The sequence below is a fragment of the Mustelus asterias genome, chromosome 5 (assembly GCF_964213995.1).
Source record: "Mustelus asterias chromosome 5, sMusAst1.hap1.1, whole genome shotgun sequence".
Classification (NCBI taxonomy): Eukaryota; Metazoa; Chordata; class Chondrichthyes; order Carcharhiniformes; family Triakidae; genus Mustelus; species Mustelus asterias.
This window is the reverse complement of record NC_135805.1, coordinates 104,772,085-104,794,067: the sequence shown is the minus strand read 5'-3', so window position 1 is coordinate 104,794,067 and position 21,983 is coordinate 104,772,085.

The window sequence follows — 21,983 nt, the reverse complement described above, 5'->3', positions numbered from 1 at the left end:
ACTGCCTGCAGTGATAGTGGAGTCAGACACTTTAGGAGCATTTAAGCGGTTATTGGATAGGCACATGGAGCACACCAGGATGATAGGGAGTGGGATAGCTTGATCTTGGTTTCAGATAAAGCTCGGCACAACATCGTGGGCCGAAGGGCCTGTTCTGTGCTGTACTGTTCTATGTTCTATAAATTTCTCTCTGATTGTTAATATGAGTAAGGAAAAAAATCAAATATATGAGTATACAACAAATATACTCAAAACAAGTACACTTGTTCAAAACAAGTGTAAATATTGGGTGGGGATATCATTGATGTGCCTGTGATTGTATCTTCATTTATATAACATGATATCTCCCCCACTCTTACCACTTGCCATGTAATGGAAGGGCTTGCAGGTTGATACTCAAAGCATTTTGACTGCATTGTCGCCATCAACTCCTAGGGTGGGACTCGAATCCGGAGTTTTTGGCTCAGAGGCAGGGAACCTAGCCTCTGTGCCACTAGACATCCATGGTCTGGGCTTTAATAAGAAGTTTAACAACACCAGGTTAAAGTCCAACAGGTTTATTTGGTAGCAAAAGCCACACAAGCTTTCGAGGCTCTGAGCCCCTTCTTCAGGTGAGTGGGAATTCTGTTCACAAACAGAACTTATAAAGACACAGACTCAATTTACATGAATAATGGTTGGAATGCGAATACTTACAACTAATCCAGTCTTTAAGAAACAAAACAATGGGAGTCCACATCTGGGCTTTAGTACCAGAAAGTCGTCCAGGCCAAAGATTAGATAGAGTCAAAAACAACACTGATTTTATTGCAGATTCTCCTCTCAAGGCATTGAACCGATTGGCGTAATATTTCTTGAATCATAGAATCCCTGTAATGCAGAAAGAGGCCAATCAGCCCATTGAATCTGCACCGACTCTCCGAAAGAGCATCTCACTCAGGTCCTCCCCTCCATCCCTGTGGCTAATCCACCTAACCTACACATCTTGGGACTGTGGGAGGAAACCGGAACACTCGGAGGAAATCCATGCAGACACGGGGAGAATGTGCAAACTCCACACAGACTGTGACCCAAGGCCGGAATTGCACCTGGGTTCCTGGCACTGTGAGGCAGCGGTGCTAACCACTGTCGGCCCTTTCTTGTAAGTATTTCTTAAGTATTTTACTGTTTTTAGTATCTTTAATATGGTGAGCAAAATGTTTCCTTTCGGAAAACTATAAATAAATGGTGGTGCACAATAACTTTAGAAATTCATATTTTGCCAATTCTTTTAACAGAAAAACATCTTGAACAAAGGTAAATTTAATGTGCTTCATTGATTTCTATGATTAGCAACTTCCAGGAGTCTTTATAGGAATTCAGTCTCTAAGATGTAGGTAATCCTGTTTTTCCATCAGAAACATGTTGAGTTTGGTGAAAGAAAATTGTCCTAAGTTTGCACTCAGAGACACCTGCCAATGTGCTAATCTGAGTTAAAGCTTACAAAAATTAATGAGTTTAGTCATTCAGTGGAAGTAATATGTCCTATGAAAACACATTTATCTCTGATTGGAATCAAAAAATACACATCGCTTCAATACGTGATAAGAATCTAGTATAAAAAAACTAGGTGCAAAGGTGGGAATCTATTTCCCACAGTGTTTGCATTCCATGGTTTCTGAAATTATATTGGTTCATTTGTAATGACGATTAAATATTAGCTGATAGCATCTATGAAAGAGGAAATGTAAAAACTGACATTTGTAACAGAGCATATGAATTGTCATGGACAAATTTTCCCTTGGTTAATATATGCTCAGTGGTGCAAATCTAATTATTAACAGCTTCTGTACAAACCCCTTTTCCCAAATGCACTTCTGCGCTTATTTATGGTGTAGTTACACTTGCAGAATTTTTTTATCTGAACAATTTGGTTGAATGTTATTCTAAGTGGAATGCATTTTAATTTTAAAGGCTGCTTCTGCACCAGGGCTATTGCATGGGATTTTAACAAAATATTTTAGAATCGTAGAATAGAATAGAATCGTAGAATCTCTACAGTAAAGAAGGAGGCCATTCGGCCCACTGAACCTGCACTGACAACAATCGCACCCTATCCCCGTAACCCCACATATTTACCTTGCTAATCCCACAAAAATAGGGTAAATTTAGCATGGCCAATCAACCTAACCTGCACATCTTTGGACTGTGGGAGGAAACCGGAGCACCCAGAGGAAACCCACGCAGACATGGGGAGAACGTGCAAACGCCACAGACAGTGACCCAAGCCGGGCATTGAACCCGGGTCCTGGGCGCTGTGTGGTTCCATGATCAGCAAAATTATTTATCCCGATTACAAAATCTTTCCAACTCCCAAAAGGTGCAACACGTAACTTTAAAATGCAAGTGGAGATGAACTAAGAATCGTTTTGGGAACTGAATTACAAATTCCGTGATAACTTCATACTTCAATGCTGCATCCTGATTTCACTAAGTATGGTGAAAAATCGATAAGGGAGATTCGTCACAGTATAGGGAAAAGTTAGAATGGCTACCCAGGCCAAGATTGTGGAACTAATTAATCTGGGAATAGTGCTGGGGGGGAGATCAGGAATCAAAGAAAGAGGTGCAGGCTACAGAAAAGATCTGTGAAATGCACCCCCAGGTCATGCATCCATCTCAAAATAGTAACATTTAGATCATCATGGCTCTCCATGTTGTTCCCCTTTAAGTGCATCTTCAAGTAGAAACAAACATGAATTCTAAATAATAAATTGATAATGCAATAAAATATTTTTTCCTCCTGAAGTAATTACAGCTTATTATGCTTCTGTCATTCTATAAGAGTATTACTAGAAAATCTAATTAATATTAATTATAATTGAGACAAGGCAAAAACATATACTTTGCTGTAATTTGTGGCATTTGTTTGAAATTAATTATTCTTGATTTGAAATGGAAATATTCTTCCTACAATTGTCAGCAGGGTAGATATTCCCTCCTGACAGCGTGCTGCTGCTGCGTGCCTTTTTGGTTTCTGTGTTCTGAATTTTAATAGCCTATCCCCTAACCCACAGAGATGAAAAGAGTTTGTCAGCACCAAACTCTTTCTGGCTGAAATTAGTCCTCAGCTGTAGTGCAAAACAAATCATCCAAATGAGTGTCAGAAACAGTTCCTGAATTTACCTGTTAATTCAATCACCACAAGGAGAAACAGACTGAGTGCAGATAATCACACTACCTTTGTAAACAATCAATATTATATTATTACTGACTCAAACCAATCCAAGGAGACGGCTTGGCAGTTCCTGTGTTGGACAATTATTAAGTAGTAAATTAAAGCCAATTACACTCAAAATACATTGAAATAGATAGGTGAATATATCAGTCTTTCAGTTATGCCAGCTAAATCCATCAAGAGTCAGCAGCCTATTCTGCAATCATACCTACTTTCCAATATATCCCAAGCAATCAGCTGCTGCAGTTACCATGTCCCTGAAATGTTGTAACTATTAAGGCTTTCACTAGTTTACATGTAAATGATTATATATATCCTGTGGATACTTTATGTGGCTGCTTAGTATCACAGGGCTGTAAATCAACAAGATGTGTGTGATTTATAATTATTTGGGAGTGGGTTTCATCAATTCCTATTCAGTTCACTAGATGGAGCACCATGCTACATCAGAGCATTCTATCTCAAGAGAGAGGTAACCCACCCTGCTTTAAGCCAATCTACGAATCAGTCAATCATAAAATAGGAATGATAATGGCGAAGGAGCAAACATCAGACTATTCTGCTGTGACTTAATAGTGGAGAAAGATTTGCATAGACAAGATTCTGTTAAAGTAGAGGGCAAACAGAATTAAAATTGATTACTTAAATGGTTAACAAAATCAAAAATTCTTGAATTACAATGTGAAGACATCACTGCTGAAAAATGCAAAAGGCTACACCTAGGAAGCAAAAATAGACAAGTTGTACATTTCACGAATGGTATTGAAATAGCTAAGGAAGAATCTAAGAGATCAAGCAGTCTTAGTAGACTCAATGCTGGTCATATCAAAACAACATGCAGTTAAGCCGAAAATCCTTTGATTCATTTAGCAAAACCAACAATGGATGTATACTTGCCCTGCAACGACTTGCATTTATATAATGTAATAAAACATCCAAAATACTTCATGGAATTGTTAACAAACTCTGATACTGAGCCACATGAAGAAATAAATATCAGGACAGTGAGGTAGATTTCAGGAAGTGCACAAAAGGTAGAGTGACAGCGGTTTGGAGGACCAATCTCAGACTTTAGGACCAAGGCTGCTGAGATTACCAATGGGAGAGTGGTGAGAGCCAAAGGTGTACAAGAAGCCAGTGTTGGGGGAGTGCAGGGATCTTGGAAGGCTAGAGGAGGGCTTAGGAGGTTGCAGAGCTAGGGAGGGACAATGGAGAGATTCAGAAAGGATGAGAATTTTAAATATTGAGTCATTGCCAGACTGGGCACTCCCTTCCTGCAGGTGTACCAATACCAGATGGACCATAATTCAAGAAGGCAGTTCACCCCAACATCCTCAAGGGAATTAGGGATGAGGAAGAAATGCTGGCCTTGCTCACAACACTCACATCCCAAAAAAGAATTTTTGCTGATGATACCATAGTTCAACAACTATAACAATGTAGTCCTTTAACTTAATGAAATATAGCAGGACACTTCAGAGGCATGTTATAAAGCAAAATTAGACACTAAAACATTTAATGCAATATTAGGGCACATGGAAAGCTTAGTCAAAGAGGCAGGTTTCAAGGAACACTTAAAGGAGGAAAGAGGTGAAGAGATTGAGGGAGAAACCTTATGGTCTAAGCAGTTGAAGGCACGGCTAACAGTAGTGGAGCAATTAAAATTGGGTATGTTCTAGAGGCCAGAATGCGATGTGCATAGATATCTCAGAGGATTGTGGTGCTGGACAAGGTGACAGAGGTAGGGAGTGTGAAGGGCATGGAGGGACTTGAAAACAAGGATGCAAATTTTAAAATGAAGATATCTGGGAGCCAGTGTAGGTCAGCAAGAACAGGGTAGCAGGTCAGTGGCACTTGGCCTGAGTAAGGATAGAATGTGAGTAAGGGTAGAATATGAGAGGCCAGCCAGGAGTACATTTTGAATAGTCAGGTCTCGAGATAACAGAGGCTTGGATAAGGGGTCCAGTGGCCCTGAGCTGAGTCAGGGCAGAGTTGGGTAGTGTAATAGAGGTAGAAATAGGTGGTCTTAGTTATAATGTGGATAAGTAGAAACTTATCTAAAACTCAAACATGACACCAAAATCCGAACAGTTTGGTTCTGCCTCAGACAGTTGCCAAGGAAATGTCGGGAATAGTCAATAGCTAGGGAATGAAGTTTGTAGCAGGGAGCAAAGACAATGGCTTTGGTCTTTTCATTGAAGGAAATTTCTGCTCATGTATCACCGGATACCATCTGACAATCAGTCTAACTTTTTTTGGATTATGTTGCCAAGGGACAGCATGTAGATGAGAATTAGGAGGGATAGATCCTCACAGGGTGCCAGAGGTAATGGTGCAGAAATGGAAGAAGAAATCATTGCAAGTGTCTACAATTAGATAGATAAGAAAGGAGCCAGGTGCGAGCTGTCCCACAGTGGAGGGTGTTGGAGGAGGACGGTGAGGTTAAGCATGTCATAGGCTGAAGGCAGGTTGAGAAACATGAGGAACAATGGAATATCTTTGTTACAATAACACAGATGTCATTTTGAGAGCAATTTTGGTACTGTGTCATGGGGGAAAACTTGATTGGAGGGATTCAAACATGGAGTTTCAGGATAGATAGCCACAGATTTGTGAGGCAACACCACATTCATGGACTCTGGAGAGGAAAGGGAGACTGGAGATGGGCTGCCCTTCTGGAAGGATAAGGCCATAAGACATAAGAGCAGAATTAGGCCCCTCGGCCCATCGAGTCTGCTCCACCATTCAATTATGGCTGATATTTTTCTCATCCCCATTCTCCTGCCTTTTTCTCATCACCCCTGATCCCCTTATTAATCAAGAACCTATCTATCTCTGATGATTGGGTCAAGGTTTTTTTTGAGTAGGTGGGTGATAATGGCAGATTTAAAGGAAAGAGGAATATGGAAAAGAGATCTTATGACTTTGGCTCACAACTTCTAATCCCCTTGCAACTCACTAACTGAATCACTAAACACTGATGCCCTCCTTGTCCTTCAGCGGGACAAAGAATTAGACTAGATGATTTGTTTGAAAAAAAACACTTGTGCAGGCTTGATTAGTCAGATGGCTCTTTTTTGTGTTGTGGTAGTGTATGGTTCCATGATTCTAGATTGAGCCAAGAGCTATTAGTTTCAAAATTGGGTTTCATAGGGCCACTGTTGCCGACACTATGAAAGCCATGAGCTGAAAAAAAATTGGTCAGAGCGCTTCAATCTTGCGTGACTTTCCCTAAATTGACAGGTTGCGAGAGCAAGTGTGCTATGTGTGTACTAGAAGCATACAGCTGGTGATGAACTACCTTCTTGAACCACTGCAGTTCATGTGGTGTAGCTACTCTCAGAGTGCTGTTAGGGAGGGAGTTCCATGATTTTGACCCAGTGACAGTAAAGGAACGGTGACATGGTTCCAAGTCAGTGATGGTATCTCAAAAAAGCTATCTCAAAAAATGGACAAAATATAATTGTCATCATCCATAAATGATCCTTCTCTTACCTCTGGCCTTCAACTTTACCTTTTGTTTTTCACAATTTTATCAAAAACGCACAGGTCAGTTTTCTTCTGAACTTTTCTGTTTTGAAACTCCAGATACCTCACCCTATACATTCCTTCCCATGGCCACACTCTGTTGAAATTAATATAATGCAATTAAATTTCATGCTGAAATTCATTTGCTGAGAGAATGCCAAAACTCTCAAAGTGCTTACCTCTCTCTAATTTCACTTCATCTCAGTCTTCAGGTTTTCAAAACTGAAGCCTGGCATGAACTGCTCACCCCTCCCTGATTTTAATCACATTTGATTTCAAGCTCAGTGGTGGTGTCCTGAATTAGAAACCCTAGCTCTTTGAGAAAAACCACTAAACTGCACCCAAATTGCTGCCTATCACTATCCTGCCGTTGCCCAGTAGGGATGGTCGTGTGATTCAAGATGACTCACCTCGTAATTTTCCCACATTCCCAAAATGAAGCAGTTAGCCCCATTCAGCATCTCTCTATGATTCAACCTCAATTGGAAGCTTGCCAAATTGAGAACTGCTGGCATGAAGATATGCTCCACCTTCCCACGAATTGGCACTTCAAAGCAGCCAGACACTGCCACAATGTACCATCTCAGAGAGCCATATGTTGATACACTGCAAGCCAAGCCTTTACATGATGTGCTACTTTAAGTTCAACAAGCTGCCAAGCCCAACATAAATGCCACTTTCAATTACTGCATTCGATGTAAACCCCACAGACAAGCAGATGCAACATTTTTACCAAAATATTAGCTCATTAAATAACATATCTGCTTTGCAATGATTTGGTTAAGCATTGCTTCACATTTGCATAATTTGTATGAGACTTTATCCAGCAATAAAGCAACAGTTAGAGACTACTGAGTAACCGAGGTTTTATCTTGCATCCCAGTCCACTAATCCTCAATCCTGCATTCACTATTCTAAGTATAAACAAAAAAGGATGTGTTCTTTCTTGCTTCAGAATAAGTCTTACTGATTGTTAAAGCTGCTTTTTCTGAGTTTGTGAAGGATGAATTGTATCCTTTCACAGTACTTTGGAACCTTTGGCAAAGCTTTGTGTGTTTCCCCGAGGGACTGTTATGTTTATATTATTTGATCAAAATAAGCACGATGTTAGACTATTGAATAAATATTAATTAATTCCCGACGTGCTCCTTTTTTGTCACATCAATGGGATTTGGAAGGAAGATTGGGCAGGATAAGACCTTACACACCATACTGAAAGGCTGGAGAGGCCAAGCTACACAGAGCTGCTGGGCTCTGCGCTCAGTGAACCTACTCCAACATTATAAAGATCTTGGTGGAGTTCTCCTCTCATTTGTGCCTTAATTGATCATTATTCTCTATCCACCACTGCCAGGTGTTGTTGCTCACCCAGCACAATGGAGTCAGGATCCGGAAATGTTCCCAACTCCTGAAAATATTCCATAAGCACAAGATTCTACCAATATGTCCAAAAGGCCATGATTTGTTTTACACAATACTCACCATTCTTACCTAGCAGGAATTGGTCTCCAACCTTTTAGTATTTTGTGTAATCCGCTGTGATGCAATCTATGGTGAAACTTGTATTTGAGACAGACTCTCAGGGGGGCAATTCTCCCAAAAGTGCTGAATTGGCGGCAAAACTGTTCTAGATCGCGACAGTTCTGACAGGTCAGCTTCTCACCCGAATCTCCGCACACTGTGCAATGCAGAGGGCCCAGTTGTGAATATCATTAAAAACTCGTGGGGCGGGGCCTATTCACGCTAGAGTTTGACAGTTCTGGAACTCTGCGCATGCGCAGTGGCTGCAAACTGTCAAACTCCCATTTGCTGGCCAACCCGATCGCTGGCCAGCCCAGGACTCCCACAGTGCTGCCCCTCTAGCCCTCCCCACGGCCCGATAGCAGTCCCCACAACAAGTCACAGGCCAGCCCTAACCACACCCCCCCCCTCTCCCGGAGCACCACGATGCCCAGGCCTCAACTCCCCAGCAGTAGTGATCCCTCCACCCCCTCACCCTGGCAGACCCCCCCCCCCACTGATTCCCCCCTCCAGGGCCAGAACCCCTCCACCCCTAGAGGGAGGCCCCCCCCCCCACCCCGGCAGACCCCCTCAATTGCTGCCCTCCCTCCATCCCAGACCTATCCCAATGCAGAGTGGCAGCGGGACCCCCCACCCCTACCGGTTGCCCCGAGGCTCCGCCCACAATAGGCCCTACCCCCTTGGCACTGCCCAATGCCCAATGGGCAGTGCCAAGGTGCCCCTGGGTGTGGGCACTTTGCCCCTTGATGGTGCCAGGGGGCACAGGCTGGCACTGCCAGAGTGCCCATGCCCAGGGGGCACTACGCCCCACCACCCAACCCCCTTGGGGGCTCCGATTGCCCCCCTTCATTCCAGCAGGGTCTCCCACTAGCTCCCCGAACGTGGGGAGCTAGTCTGAACCCTGCCGGAATGAAGTCCTCCTGGCGGGTGGGAAATTCGATGGGGACCTGAAAGGTCCCGGTAATTAGCAAATCTACACATTTAAAATAGATTTTTAAAAGATTTAAATTACTTACCTGCCTTCCCGCCGGTTTCCAGCGTGGCCTGATCGGCGATTACTGGCCGGCTCTGGGAGATACGCATGCGTTCCCCGCACATGTACAAATCCCCGTTCAAGGCTGCAGGTGTGCGACTCCCGGCCGGACTGGCCAGAAAAGTGATGTGCACGGATGTGAGAATCGCGGCCTCAGTGAAAATAAAAAAACCATAAAAAAGGGAACCAAAAGAGAAAACTCTGGAAAATCTCAGCAGGTCTGGCAGCATCTGTAAGGAGAGAAAAGAGCTGACATTTCGAGTCCAGATGATCTTTTGTCAAAGCTAAAAGGCATAGAAAGTGGGAGATATTTATACTGCAGGGGGAGGGAATGAAAGATGAGTCACAGCCACAGAAACCAGGGGAAAAGACTGCTAATAGCTGTCCACAGAGAGAATAAGGGGTGTGAATGGCCAAACAGCAGAGAAGCTGCAAGCTGTGCCAGATGGAGATGTTGAGGGGGGGGGGGGGGGGGCGGGGGGTGAAATGGGACAGAGGTAGAATGTAGAAAAGGGGAAGTGGGAGGGGGAAAAGGCAAGGGAAGGGGGATGAAGTGGGGGAAAAGAGTGGGAGGGGAAGAAAAATGAAGAAAGACAGTAAAGAAATAAAAAGTAGAGAACAGTAAAAAATTAAATAAAATAGAATGAAAATAAAGGGGGCCGCAGTGGGGTAGAGCAAATCATCTGAAGTTGTTGAATTCGATGTTGAGACCGGAAGGCTGTAAAGTGCCTAGCCGGAAGATGAGTTGCTGTTCCTCCAGTTTGCGTTGAGCTTCACTGGAACATTGCAGCAGGCCAAGGACAGACATGTAGACATGGGAACAGGATCATGTGTTAAAATGGCAAGCAACCGGAAGGTCCTGATTGCACACAGACCGAAGGTGCTCAGCAAAGCGATCACCCAGTCTACGCTTGGTCTCTCCAATATAGAGGAGACCACATTGGGAGCAGCGAATGCAATAGACCAAATTGAAAGAGGTGCAAGTGAAACGCTGCATAACCTGGAATGAATGTTTTGGACCTTGGATGGTGAGCATAGAGGAGGTAAAGGGGCAGGTGTTACACCTTCTGCGATTGCATGGGAAGGTGCCGTGAGTGACGGGAGAGGTGTTGGGTATAGTGGAGGAGTGGACTCGGTTATCCCGGAGGGAACGGTCTCTGTGGAATGTTGACAGAGGGAGTGAAGGGAAGATGTGTTTGGTGGTGGCATCGCACTGGAGTTGGTGAAAATAGCGGAGGATTATGCTTTACATGCAGAGGCTGGGGGTGTGAAATGTGAGAACAAGGAGGACTCTATCTTTGTTCTGGGAGAGAGTGGGGGTGGGGGGGGGGGTGGGGTGGCGATGGAGATCTCTCTACACCTCCATCTCACACCAGGGCGGCCTGAGAGCTCTTTGCTTCTTTCTTGAAAAGAGGCCTGAACAAGTCCCATCCACCATCACTCTCCTCTGCCTGGCTGAACTTGTTCTATCTCTCAACAACTTCTCCTTTAACTCATCTCACTTTCTCCAAATCAAGGGAATAGCAATGGGTACCTGCATGGGTCCTAGCTACCCTTGTCCTTTTATGGGATAAGTGGAACATTCCTTGTTCCAGGTCCCCTCACACAACTCCTTTACCGGTACATCAATTGCTATTTTGGAGCTGCTTCATGCTCTCGTCCAGACCTCGAAAAATTCATCAACTTCACTTCCAGTTTCCACCCCTCCATCACCTTCATTTGGTCCATATCAGACACTTCCCTTCCCTTCCTTGACTTTTCTATCTCTATTTCCAGCAGTAGACTATCTACCAGTATCCATTACAAGCGCACTGACTCCCACAGCTATCTGGACTACAGCTCTTCACACCCGACATCCTGTAAGGACTCCATCCCTACCGGATCCCTACTGGAGAAAGGACTGCATACCGGGCGGCACGGTAGCACAGTGGTTAGCACTGCTGCTTCACAGCTCCAGGGACCTGGGTTCGATTCCCGCTTGGGTCACTGTCTGTGTGGAGTTTGCACATTCTCCTCATGTCTGCGTGGGTTTCCTCCAGGTGCTCCGGTGTCCTCCCACAGTCCAAAGATGTGTGGGTTAGGTTGATTGGCCATGCTAAAATTGCCTCTTAGTGTTCTGAGATACATAGGTTAGAGGGATTAGTGTGTAAATGTGTAGGGATATGGGGGGAGGGTCTGGGTGGGATTGTGGTCAGTGCAGACTCGATGGGCCAAATGGCCTCTTTCTGCACTGTAGGGTTTCTATGATTCTTTCTCCCAGCTCCTTCACCTCCGTCGCATTTGTTCCGATGATGCCACTTTCCAAAGTGGTGCTTCTAACATGTGCTCCTTTTTCCTCAACTATAGATTCCTATCTACATTTGTCGACACAGCCCTCAACAGCATGCAGTCCATCTCCCGCGCTATGGCCCCCAACCCCCCCCCCTCCCTTCCAGGGCAAGGATAAAGTCCCCCCGTTCTCATATTTCACCCCGCCAAAATTCTCATGCAAAACATAATCCTCCGCCATTTTCGCCAACTCCAGCGCGATGCCACCACCAAACACATCTTCCCTTCACCCCCTCTGTCAGCATTCCACAGAGATCATTCCCTCTAGGATAACCTAGTCCACTCCTCCACTCGACCCAACACCGCTCCTGTCACTCATGGCACCTTCCTATGCAATCACAGAAGGTGTAACACCTGTCCCTTTACCTCTTCTATGCTCACCATCCAAGGTCCAAAACATTCATTCCAGGTTAAGCAGTGTTTCACTTGCACCTCTTTCAAGTTGGTGTATTGCATTCGCTGCTCCCAATGTGGTCTCCTCTATATCGGAGAGACCAAGCGTAGACTGGGTGATCACTTTGCTGAGCACCTTCGGTCTGTGCGCAATCAGGACCTTCCGGTTGCTTGCCATTTTAACACACGATCCTGCTCCCATGCCCACATGTCTGTCCTTGGCCTGCTGCAATGTTCCAGTGAAGCTCAACACAAACTGGAGGAACAGCATCTCATCTTCTGGCTAGGTGCTTTACAGCCTTCTGGTCTCAACATCGAATTCAACAACTTCAGATGATTTGCTCTACCCCACCTTGACCCCTTTTGTTTTCATTCTATTTTATTTAACAGTTTACTGTTCTCTACCTTTTATTTCTTTATTGCTTTTCTTCATTTTTCTTCTCCTCCCCCCACTCTTGCCCCCTACCTCATCCCCCTTCCCTTACCTTTTATTTCTGCCCCGCCTCCCCTTTTCTACATTCTACCTCTGTCCCATTTCACCCCCTCCCCCCTCCCCTAACATCTTCATCTGGTACAGCTTACAGCTTCTCTGCTGTTTGGCCATTCACACCCTTTATTTTCTCTGTGGACAGCTATTCGCAGTCCTTTCCCCTGGTTTCTGTGGCTATGACTCATCTTTCATTCCCTCCCCCTGCAGTATAAATATCTTCCACTTTCTATGCCTTTTAGCTTTGACAAAGGGTCATCGGGACTCAAAACGTCAGCTCTTTTCTCTCCTTACAGATGCCGCCAGACCTGCTGAGACTTTCCAGCATATCCTCTTTTGGTTTCAGATTCCAGCTTTCTCAGTAATTTGCTTTTATCATAAAAAAGGGAATTTGAGAAAACTTACTGACCATCCAGCTGCTAAGGAAACTAATACTGGTGCTGAAATTGGAGATCAAAACTTCTGGGTGAAACTATATAAAAGGACACAAAGTTCCAATGTAGATGATAAGTCCAGTGGTGCAGTACAGGCAGATGGAAGAGGCTAAATCCAGAAGTTCAGAATAAGCAAAGATATCGTTTCTGCAGCTGTATCCATTACTTGAAGATAACATTGGTGGATCTATGCCATCCAGACCGTCCAAAGCAGAATTATTTTGGTGAAGACAGTGCCTATGGAATGCAGGCTATTTGTTCACTGCCGCTGGCTGTGGATAGAGTTAAATCTTTAAAGAGAGGAGCTGAAATTCTTCATGACGAAGACAGCATTCTGAATGATGCTGTAACTGAGATTGATGTTATTTATGCTGAATGAACTGCTGAACTAATTGACATGATCTGTCCTAATTGTATCTGCCATTTAATGAGTAATTTATAGTTTATAATCCATCACTATTCACTGGTTAATTCATGTTTAATTTATGTTGATTCTGGGTTTTAGAAAATAAGGGGGCATTAACGAAGAAAGTATTCATGACAGGAGTTTCCGGCCGTGCTCGCCCCAAGGTCAGAAAATCCCACCCAATGTCAATGGACATTACCTGGTCCGTGTCCCGCCCGCTACAATTCCCATGGTGGATGGAACGGTAAAATTCTGACCTTAGTGTTTGCTTTGTCTGACTCTTGTATAGTAAAAATTATTTTGTTTAAACATGGAATTGCGTGGTTTCATTCTTCCGGTAAATAACTGAGATTTCCTTTCTTTAACAAATTAATAGACTCAACCAAGATCATAACACCAACAACATTGCTGGGAAGGGAAAAACGTTGGCGTGCCAACTCTGCACCCTTATCAGTGATCATGTTTCTGATCTGGCCTTCAAAACTGCCTCTGTGGGTTTGGAAAGATTCTGGAGGCACAAGTTTAGGTACATAGACGCAAGGCTTTCGACTGCACATCTATAGGGTTTTTCATCACTATTATAATAGAGCTGATGGGCCACATTTCAGGATTTTTCCAAAGGGAGTGGCACTATCTTTACCTCCCCATATTCCTCCAGTTCCCGTTACCACCTGTCTCCAGAAAAACATGAGGTGGAGATGCCGGCGTTGGACTGAAGTAAACACAGTAGGAAGTCTCACAACACCAGGTTAAAGTCCAACAGGTTTATTTGGTAGCAAAAGCCACTAGCTTTCGGAGCGCTGCTCCTTCATTAGGTGAGTCGGAGTTCTGTTCACAAACAGGGCATATAAAGACACAAACTCAATTTACAAAATAATGGTTGGAATGTGAGTCTTTACAGGTAATCAAGTCTTAAAGACACAGACAATGTGAGTGGAGAGAGCATTAAGCACAGGTTAAAGAGATGTGTATTGTCTCCAGATAGGACAGTTAGTGAGATTTTGCAAGCCCAGGCAAGTCGTGGGGGTTACAGATAGTGTGACATGAACCCAAGATCCTGGTTGAGGCCGTCCTCATGTGTGCGGAACTTGGCTATCTGTAGCCCCCACAACTTGCCTGGGCTTGCAAAATCTCACTAACTGTCCTGTCTGGAGACAATACACACCTCTTTAACCTGTGCTTAACGCTCTCTCCACTCACATTGTCTATATCTTTAAGACTTGATTACCGTAAAGACTCGCATTCCAACCATTATTTTGTAAATTGAGTTTGTGTCTTTATATGCCCTGTTTGTGAACAGAACTCCCACTTACCTGACGAAGGAGCAGCACTCCGAAAACTAGTGGCTTTTGCTACCAAATAAACCTGTTGGACTTTAACCTGTTGTTGTGAGACTTCTTACTTCAGAAAAACAGGCAGCCTTCAGTCAAATTGTCGACTTCCCATTGCTGGCATTAGCCCAAGATACACCTTTCGGCACACACATAACACCTTTGGTAATTATATAACAATACTTCCCTGATGCTAGCAAATTCTAATTGTACTAGTGCCAGACATTACTGACAGACACAAGGTCACACGTTTATCAAGGTCCCAGGCAATGAAGGCACATTTAACTTGGAAAATGGTCATTACACTTGGTGGATTGTACTATCACTATCAGTGTTGACAAGTTTCAAAGAGGAACATTACTCTAGATTCACCATTTAAGATAGGCATTATAACTTTTAGCATGGGATGTCTACTTCCCTATAGAAACTTGAATGTGATTGGATGGTTCCATCCGTACTAAGCTGCAGCAGTTATGTCATTTCAGTGTATTTCAGAATCTATTTCTGGGAACAAATAATGTTTCTTAAAGCAGTACCAGTTATAAACATGGATTTTGTCAGATCCAAAACATGGGTCTGCCAAAAGGCTTTATTTGCAGACAATTGTGCTTGCATTGGATCCATTCACTAATAATCAGTAGGTTTCAAGATTATGTAGAAAATGTTTCCAGATAAATAAAATTCGAAATAAAATTGCCAACCAGAAACTGTGGCATTGATTTTTGACAAGGTAACACTTTCTTCTAACAGAAACAGAGGATTTAGAAACCCCTGAATGATCCCCTCATATCTCTTCAGTCATTCTTTCACAAAGGACACTCCCGCCCACTAACTCAATCCCAGAAAAAAATAATGTGTTTAGTTAATGACTGGAATTTTCCTGTCCCGCCTGCCATGGGAATCGTAGCGGGCAGGGGGGTGGACCATGCAAAGGTCCGTTGACCTCAGGTTGGATTTTCCGGTTTTGGGACGAGCGCAGCCAGAAATTCTCGCCCAATATGTTTGCAACTGATCATCCAAGCTTGAATAAATTGTAATAATGCTTTTTATTTCCTCTCCAGCTGTTTTGCTAATTATTTTAAAACGATGACATCTGGTTACCCACCTGATTACTAACTTAACTGACAGAGAGAACAGTTTCTCCCTACTTTTTCAATCAACGCCCCCCCGCCCCCCATAATTTTGAATACCTCTATCAGGTCTTTTCTTAACCTTCTTTGCTCTGTGTAGGACAATTCCAGCTTGTCCAATTTCTCCACTTAACTGAATTCACTTTGCCTAGCTTTGTCCTCCAGTTCCAACTGCATCTCACCCCCTCCCCCACCCAACAACCAGGTTCCACTTAGAGGTACAAGGCCGGCAATGTGCACTGGTTCACATCCGGTGTGTGTGTGTGTAAGAAAAAGAGTGCGTGAGTGTGTGAGAGTAAGGGAGTGCGTGTATGTGTGAGAGAGTGAGCGTGTGTGTGTGCGAAGGAGTGGGTGTGTGTGTGTGAGAGAGTGTGTGAGTGAGTGTGAAGGTGAGTGTGGACCATGAGAGTGTGTGTGTGCACCATGAGAGTGTGTGCGAGAATGAGAGAATATGTGTGCATGTGTGCACCATGAGAGTAAGTGTGTGTGTGTGCCTGTGCACCATGAGAGTAAGTGTGTGTGAGAGAGTGTGTGTGTGTGAGAGAGTGTGTGAGAGTGTGTGTGAGAATGTGTGTGTGAGAGACTGTGTGTGTGTGCACCACGAGAGTAAGTGAGTGTGTGTGAGAATGTGTGTGTGAGAGACTGTGTGTGTGCACCACGAGAGTAAGTGAGTGTGTGTGAGAATGTGTGTGTGAGAGACTGTGTGTGTGTGTGTGCACCACGAGAGTAAGTGTGTGTGTGTGTGTGTGTGTGTGACTGAGTGTGTGTGTGTGCACCACAAGAGTAAGTGTGTGTGTGTGTGAGTGAGTGTGTGTGTGAGGGACTGTGTGCGTGTGTGTGCACCACGAGAGTAAGTGTGTGTGTGAGTGAGCGTGTGTGAGTGAGTGTGTGTGTGTGAGGGACTGTGTGTGTGAGAGTGTGTGCACCACGAGAGTAAGTATGTGTGTGTGTGAGTGAGTGTGTGTGTGTGAGAGATTATGGTGCCACAATCTGTTTCATCCTTAATTGCCCCACCATTAATTTCACCATCATTATATCTTATATAGTTTATGGAAGATATTTTATTCCCTTATATGTTATTCACTCACTGTTTCTTATATTCTTCCTCTGCGCTTTTTATATCCTCCTTTCATTTTCCTTCATGCTTTATATTCTGTCTACTTTCTACTATATTCTACATATTTTCTTTATTTTAATCTCTATTCCCTTTGTCAACCAGAGAATTCTAGCCTCAGATGCTTTACTTTTCCCTCTTGGTGCTGCTTTCTGTCAACCAGGGAACCTGGCAAAAACACACACAGACACGGGGAGAGTGTGCAAACTTGACACAGAGAGGCACCCAGACGAGAATTGAACCTGGGTATCTGACTCTGGGACAGCAGTACCAACCACTGCACCACCATACCATCTCCTTATGTTTGACCTCTACCAAAACCGTCCCCATCTGAAGACCTGCCATTGTTCATTTGCTGTTTTCTTGACCAATCTTTGATTCCAGTCCACCTGTGATATATCCCTTCATAAAGCACTGAAATTGTCTCCCTTTCTGTTAGGTACTTTCCCCTTTGATTCTTCATTTGCTTTCCATAACTATTTAAATCTAATTATATATAATCTTCATGACCCAGATATTCTTTCTCTGAAACACAATTTGCTGTACCTCATTCCTTAGAACTAGAGTCAGCACTACCTCCTTCTCATTAGGCTAGACACATACTGATTAGGTAAGTTACCCTGTACATATTTCAGGAACTTTTCACCCTGTTGTATTTTTCCTCACCTATATTAGGATAATTGAAGTTCTGAAATTACTACTCTATTATTTTTACATTTCACTGAAATTTGCCTGTGGCTTTGTTCCTTTATCTCCTTCTCACTTTTTGAAGGTTTATGGTAAACACGCAGGAATGTAATAGCCTCTCTTCTATTCCATAATGAAAAACAATGTGATTCAATCTTTGAATATCTAGTATATCATCCCTCTGTGGAACTGTAATAATACCCTTGATCAATACTGCCACTTGCGCTCCTTTATTTCATCACTCCCTATCTTTCCTGAATGCATTGTAGCGAGGAATGTTTAAATCCCATCCCTGCCCATGTTTAAGCCAGATCTCATTAGAGCCACATGTGATAGCTCCGCCAACAGCTGACCAACCTTATTTATATCCTTGTATTCCAACATCACTGTAGCCTACGTTTTCATTTTTCTACTTAATTTTATGTAATGTGTTGTATTAGTATTCTAGTATTCAATGCTCATTGTTCCTCCTCCCTGCTGCTATGTTATATTTCCTCTACCCCCTGCCAAATTAGTTTGGATATTCATTACCTTGATGTCAGGGAGGGACTGCATCATTTGGGACTCAGGTCTGCAATTGAGGAAATGTCTGTCTATCCCCCTTGTTGTGGAACATTTACCACTTCGGAGTCAGACTTGGAGGTTCCAACAATACAGTTTTATTTCGGACAAAGCTTCTGGGGAAAGCACTGGTATTCCGCAGTACTTGGCAGCTACCTGCTCAACGACACAATGGAAGTTGATCATTTTTATACCTTTTAGACAATAGGCAGTATGGACATTAGCCGTTAACACATCGGGCCCGATTTTACCAAATGGGCGCGAAATCGCGGTAAAGTCGGGCATCGGGCCTTTAACGCGATCTGCACCCGAATCCGAGCAGACCGTGGCTTTACCGACACCCGATCCGGGCGTGGGTCCGGCCCGCGCCTGAAATGGGCGGCCCGACGATTTAAATGCATTTGTATACATTTAAATCGACTTAATGAACTGCGCGCCCAACTCTACCACCAAATCCCACTTTACCACTGCGCGGCCCAATCCGGATCCGCGTTTTTAGCGACCTGCAGAATAAAAGTCCGAAGCGGATTTCTATTCTGCAGGGGAATCTCCGAAGTCCATCCTCCCCGACCATCCTTTGTGGACACCCCCCCCGCCCCCCCCACTAACCACCCCTGGCAGACCCCCCCCGGGATCGGACCCCTCTGGGAGGCAGGTCCCCTCGGCAGAGCACACCCCCAATCTACCTCGATCGCTGGTTTCCTTCCAACATCCTTCTGACCTGTAGTCCTTCGAGAGCCTGCAGCACCTTCCTGGCCTTCCGTTGGCGTCTGCCGGAGGGGGGTGCGGGCTCAGATGGATCTCTGGTTGGGGGGTGAGGATGGACTTGGGAGAAGCTTGCAAACTGCAAATAATGTAGCATCATCTTTGTGCTGCCTAATTATCTATGAGAAAGGTAATTAAACTAGTGTCCTAGTGAGCAATTAGTGACCTGTATAATCCATTTGTGATCTGTAACTGGATTGTTGATGCTCAAATGTTCAGAGTCCTGAGTTGTCAGGGAGAAAATCGGACCTCTCAGGGACAAAGGAGGGGAATTATGCTTAGAACCCAAGGGAATAGGGGAGATCCTAAATGAATACTTTGCATCGGTATTCACGAAGGAGAGGGGCGTGTTAACCGGGAGTGTCTCGGAGGGAGGTGTTGACCCGTTAGAGAAAATCTCCATTACAAGAGAGGAAGTGTTAGGTTTTTTAGGGAACATTAAAACTGACAAAGCCCCAGGGCCTGATGGCATCTATCCTCGACTGCTCAGGGAGACGAGAGGTGAAATTGCTGGGCCTCTGACGGAAATCTTTGTCGCTTCTTTGGACATGGGTGAGGTCCCTGAGGATTGGAGGATAGCGAATGTGGTCCCGTTGTTTAAGAAGGGTAGCAGGGATAACCCAGGAAATTATAGGCCGGTGAGCTTGACGTCCGTGGTAGGGAAGTTGTTGGAGAGGATTCTTAGAGACAGGATGTATGTGCATTTAGAACGAAACAATCTCATTAGTGACAGACAGCATGGTTTTGTAAGAGGGAGGTCGTGCCTTACAAATTTGGTGGAGTTTTTTGAGGAAGTGACAAAAACAGTTGATGAAGGAAGGGCCGTGGATGTCGTCTATATGGATTTCAGTAAGGCATTTGACAAAGTCCCACATGGCAGGTTGGTTAAGAAGGTTAAGGCTCATGGGATACAAGGAGAAGTGGCTAGATGGGTGGAGAACTGGCTTGGCCATAGGAGACAGAGGGTCGTGGTTGAAGGGTCTTTTCCGGCTGGAGGTCTGTGACCAGTGGTGTTCCGCAGGGCTCTGTACTGGGACCTCTGCTATTTGTGATATATATAAATGATTTGGAAGAAGGTGTAACTGGTGTAATCAGCAAGTTTGCGGATGACACGAAGATGGCTGGAATTGCGCATAGCGAAGAGCATTGTCGGGCAATACAGCAGGATATAGATAGGCTGGAAAATTGGGCGGAGAGGTGGCAGATGGAGTTTAATCCGGATAAATGCGAAGTGATGCATTTTGGAAGAAATAATGTAGGGAGGAGTTATACAATAAATGGCAGAGTCATCAGGAGTATAGAAACACAGAGGGACCTAGGTGTGCAAGTCCACAAATCCTTGAAGGTGGCAACACAGGTGGAGAAGGTGGTGAAGAAGGCATATGGTATGCTTGCCTTTATAGGACGGGGTATAGAGTATAAAAGCTGGAGTCTGATGATGCAGCTGTATAGAACGCTGGTTAGGCCACATTTGGAGTACTGCATCCAGTTCTGGTCGCCGCACTACCAAAAGGACGTGGAGGCATTGGAGAGAGTGCAGAGAAGGTTTACCAGGATGTTGCCTGGTATGGAGGGTCTTAGCTCTGAGGAGAGATTGGGTAGACTGGGGTTGTTCTCCTTGGAAAGACGGAGAATGAGGGGAGATCTAATAGAGGTATACAAGATTATGAAGGGTATAGATAGGGTGAACAGTGGGAAGCTTTTTCCCAGGTCGGAGGTGACGATCACGAGGGGTCATGGGCTCAAGCTGAGAGGGGCTAAGTATAACTCAGACATCAGAGGGACGTTTTTTACACAGAGGGTGGTGGGGGCCTGGAATGCGCTGCCAAGTAGGGTGGTGGAGGCAGGCACGCTGACATCGTTTAAGACTTACCTGGATAGTCACATGAGCAGCCTGGGAATGGAGGGATACAAACGATTGGTCTAGTTGGACCAAGGAGCGGCACAGGCTTGGAGGGCCGAAGGGCCTGTTTCCTGTGCTGTACTGTTCTTTGTTCTTTGTGAACTTGGAAGAATTGTCCCCGTGGTGGAACTTGGTTTGAAATAAGATTCAAGGAGATTACTAAATCTTGTTTTCATCTGAACATTGCACAGAATTAAAGGAATTCCCTTTGGAAGATAATGTCAAAATTATAATCGCAGGAACTAAAAACCTGACAGTCAAAAATTTGGGAAAATATTTCAAAATATATATCCCCCCATCCATATTTTGAAATGTTTTACTCTTCCCTGCAGGGGCAAGAGAGTGGGAGAGATGGCTGTGGCTGGTAGTGTACCAGTGATGGTGTATTCCTTTGCAGGCCCAGCTTGGTCCTTCTCCGATGTCTCCTCTTGGAGTTGTACTGATCTTGTAGCCCGTTTTCATGTGGATCCACTGTGGAATCGGCCGGTTCTGCTTCATCTTCTTAGCGAGGAATCACTTCTTCCTGAAGGTTTTGTGGGTTGGCATGGCCGCGGTCCACTCTACCAGGAGGGATTCGTTCCTCCGGTGGGGAGGAGGGATCGCCCGCAGAGTGGCAGTGGACCCCCCTGCCCTCTCCCTCCCCACTGATCAGCCGCAGACTGGCAGCGGAGCCCCTCCCCCCGACCAGAGGATGATCTGGGCCCCCCTCCCCCCCCACCCCCCTCCTCCCACCACCCCCCCCCCCACAAACAGAGGATGACCTGGGTCAGAGAGCCGTTGCAGACTCTGAGCCCACTCTTTGGAAGCTGCAGCAACGACTTCAGACTTTTATTTACCAGGTCGTTAAAAGCACGGATCCTGATCGGGCCAAAAGACGGTAAAGTGGTATTTGGTGGTAGAGTTGGGCGCGCGGTTCATTAAGTCGATTTAAATGCATGCTAAATTGGAATCGGGTGCAGATCGCGGTATAGGCCCAACGCCCAATCTTACCGTGATTTCGCGCCCAAAAACGGGTGCGAAGTTTTGGTAAAATCAGGCCCCTAGACTCAAAATGGCAAAATCAGGCCCATCGTTACAAGTTGAGTAGACAGATACGGACATCGATAGTTAACACATCGTTGCAAGCAGACAGGTACGGACATGGA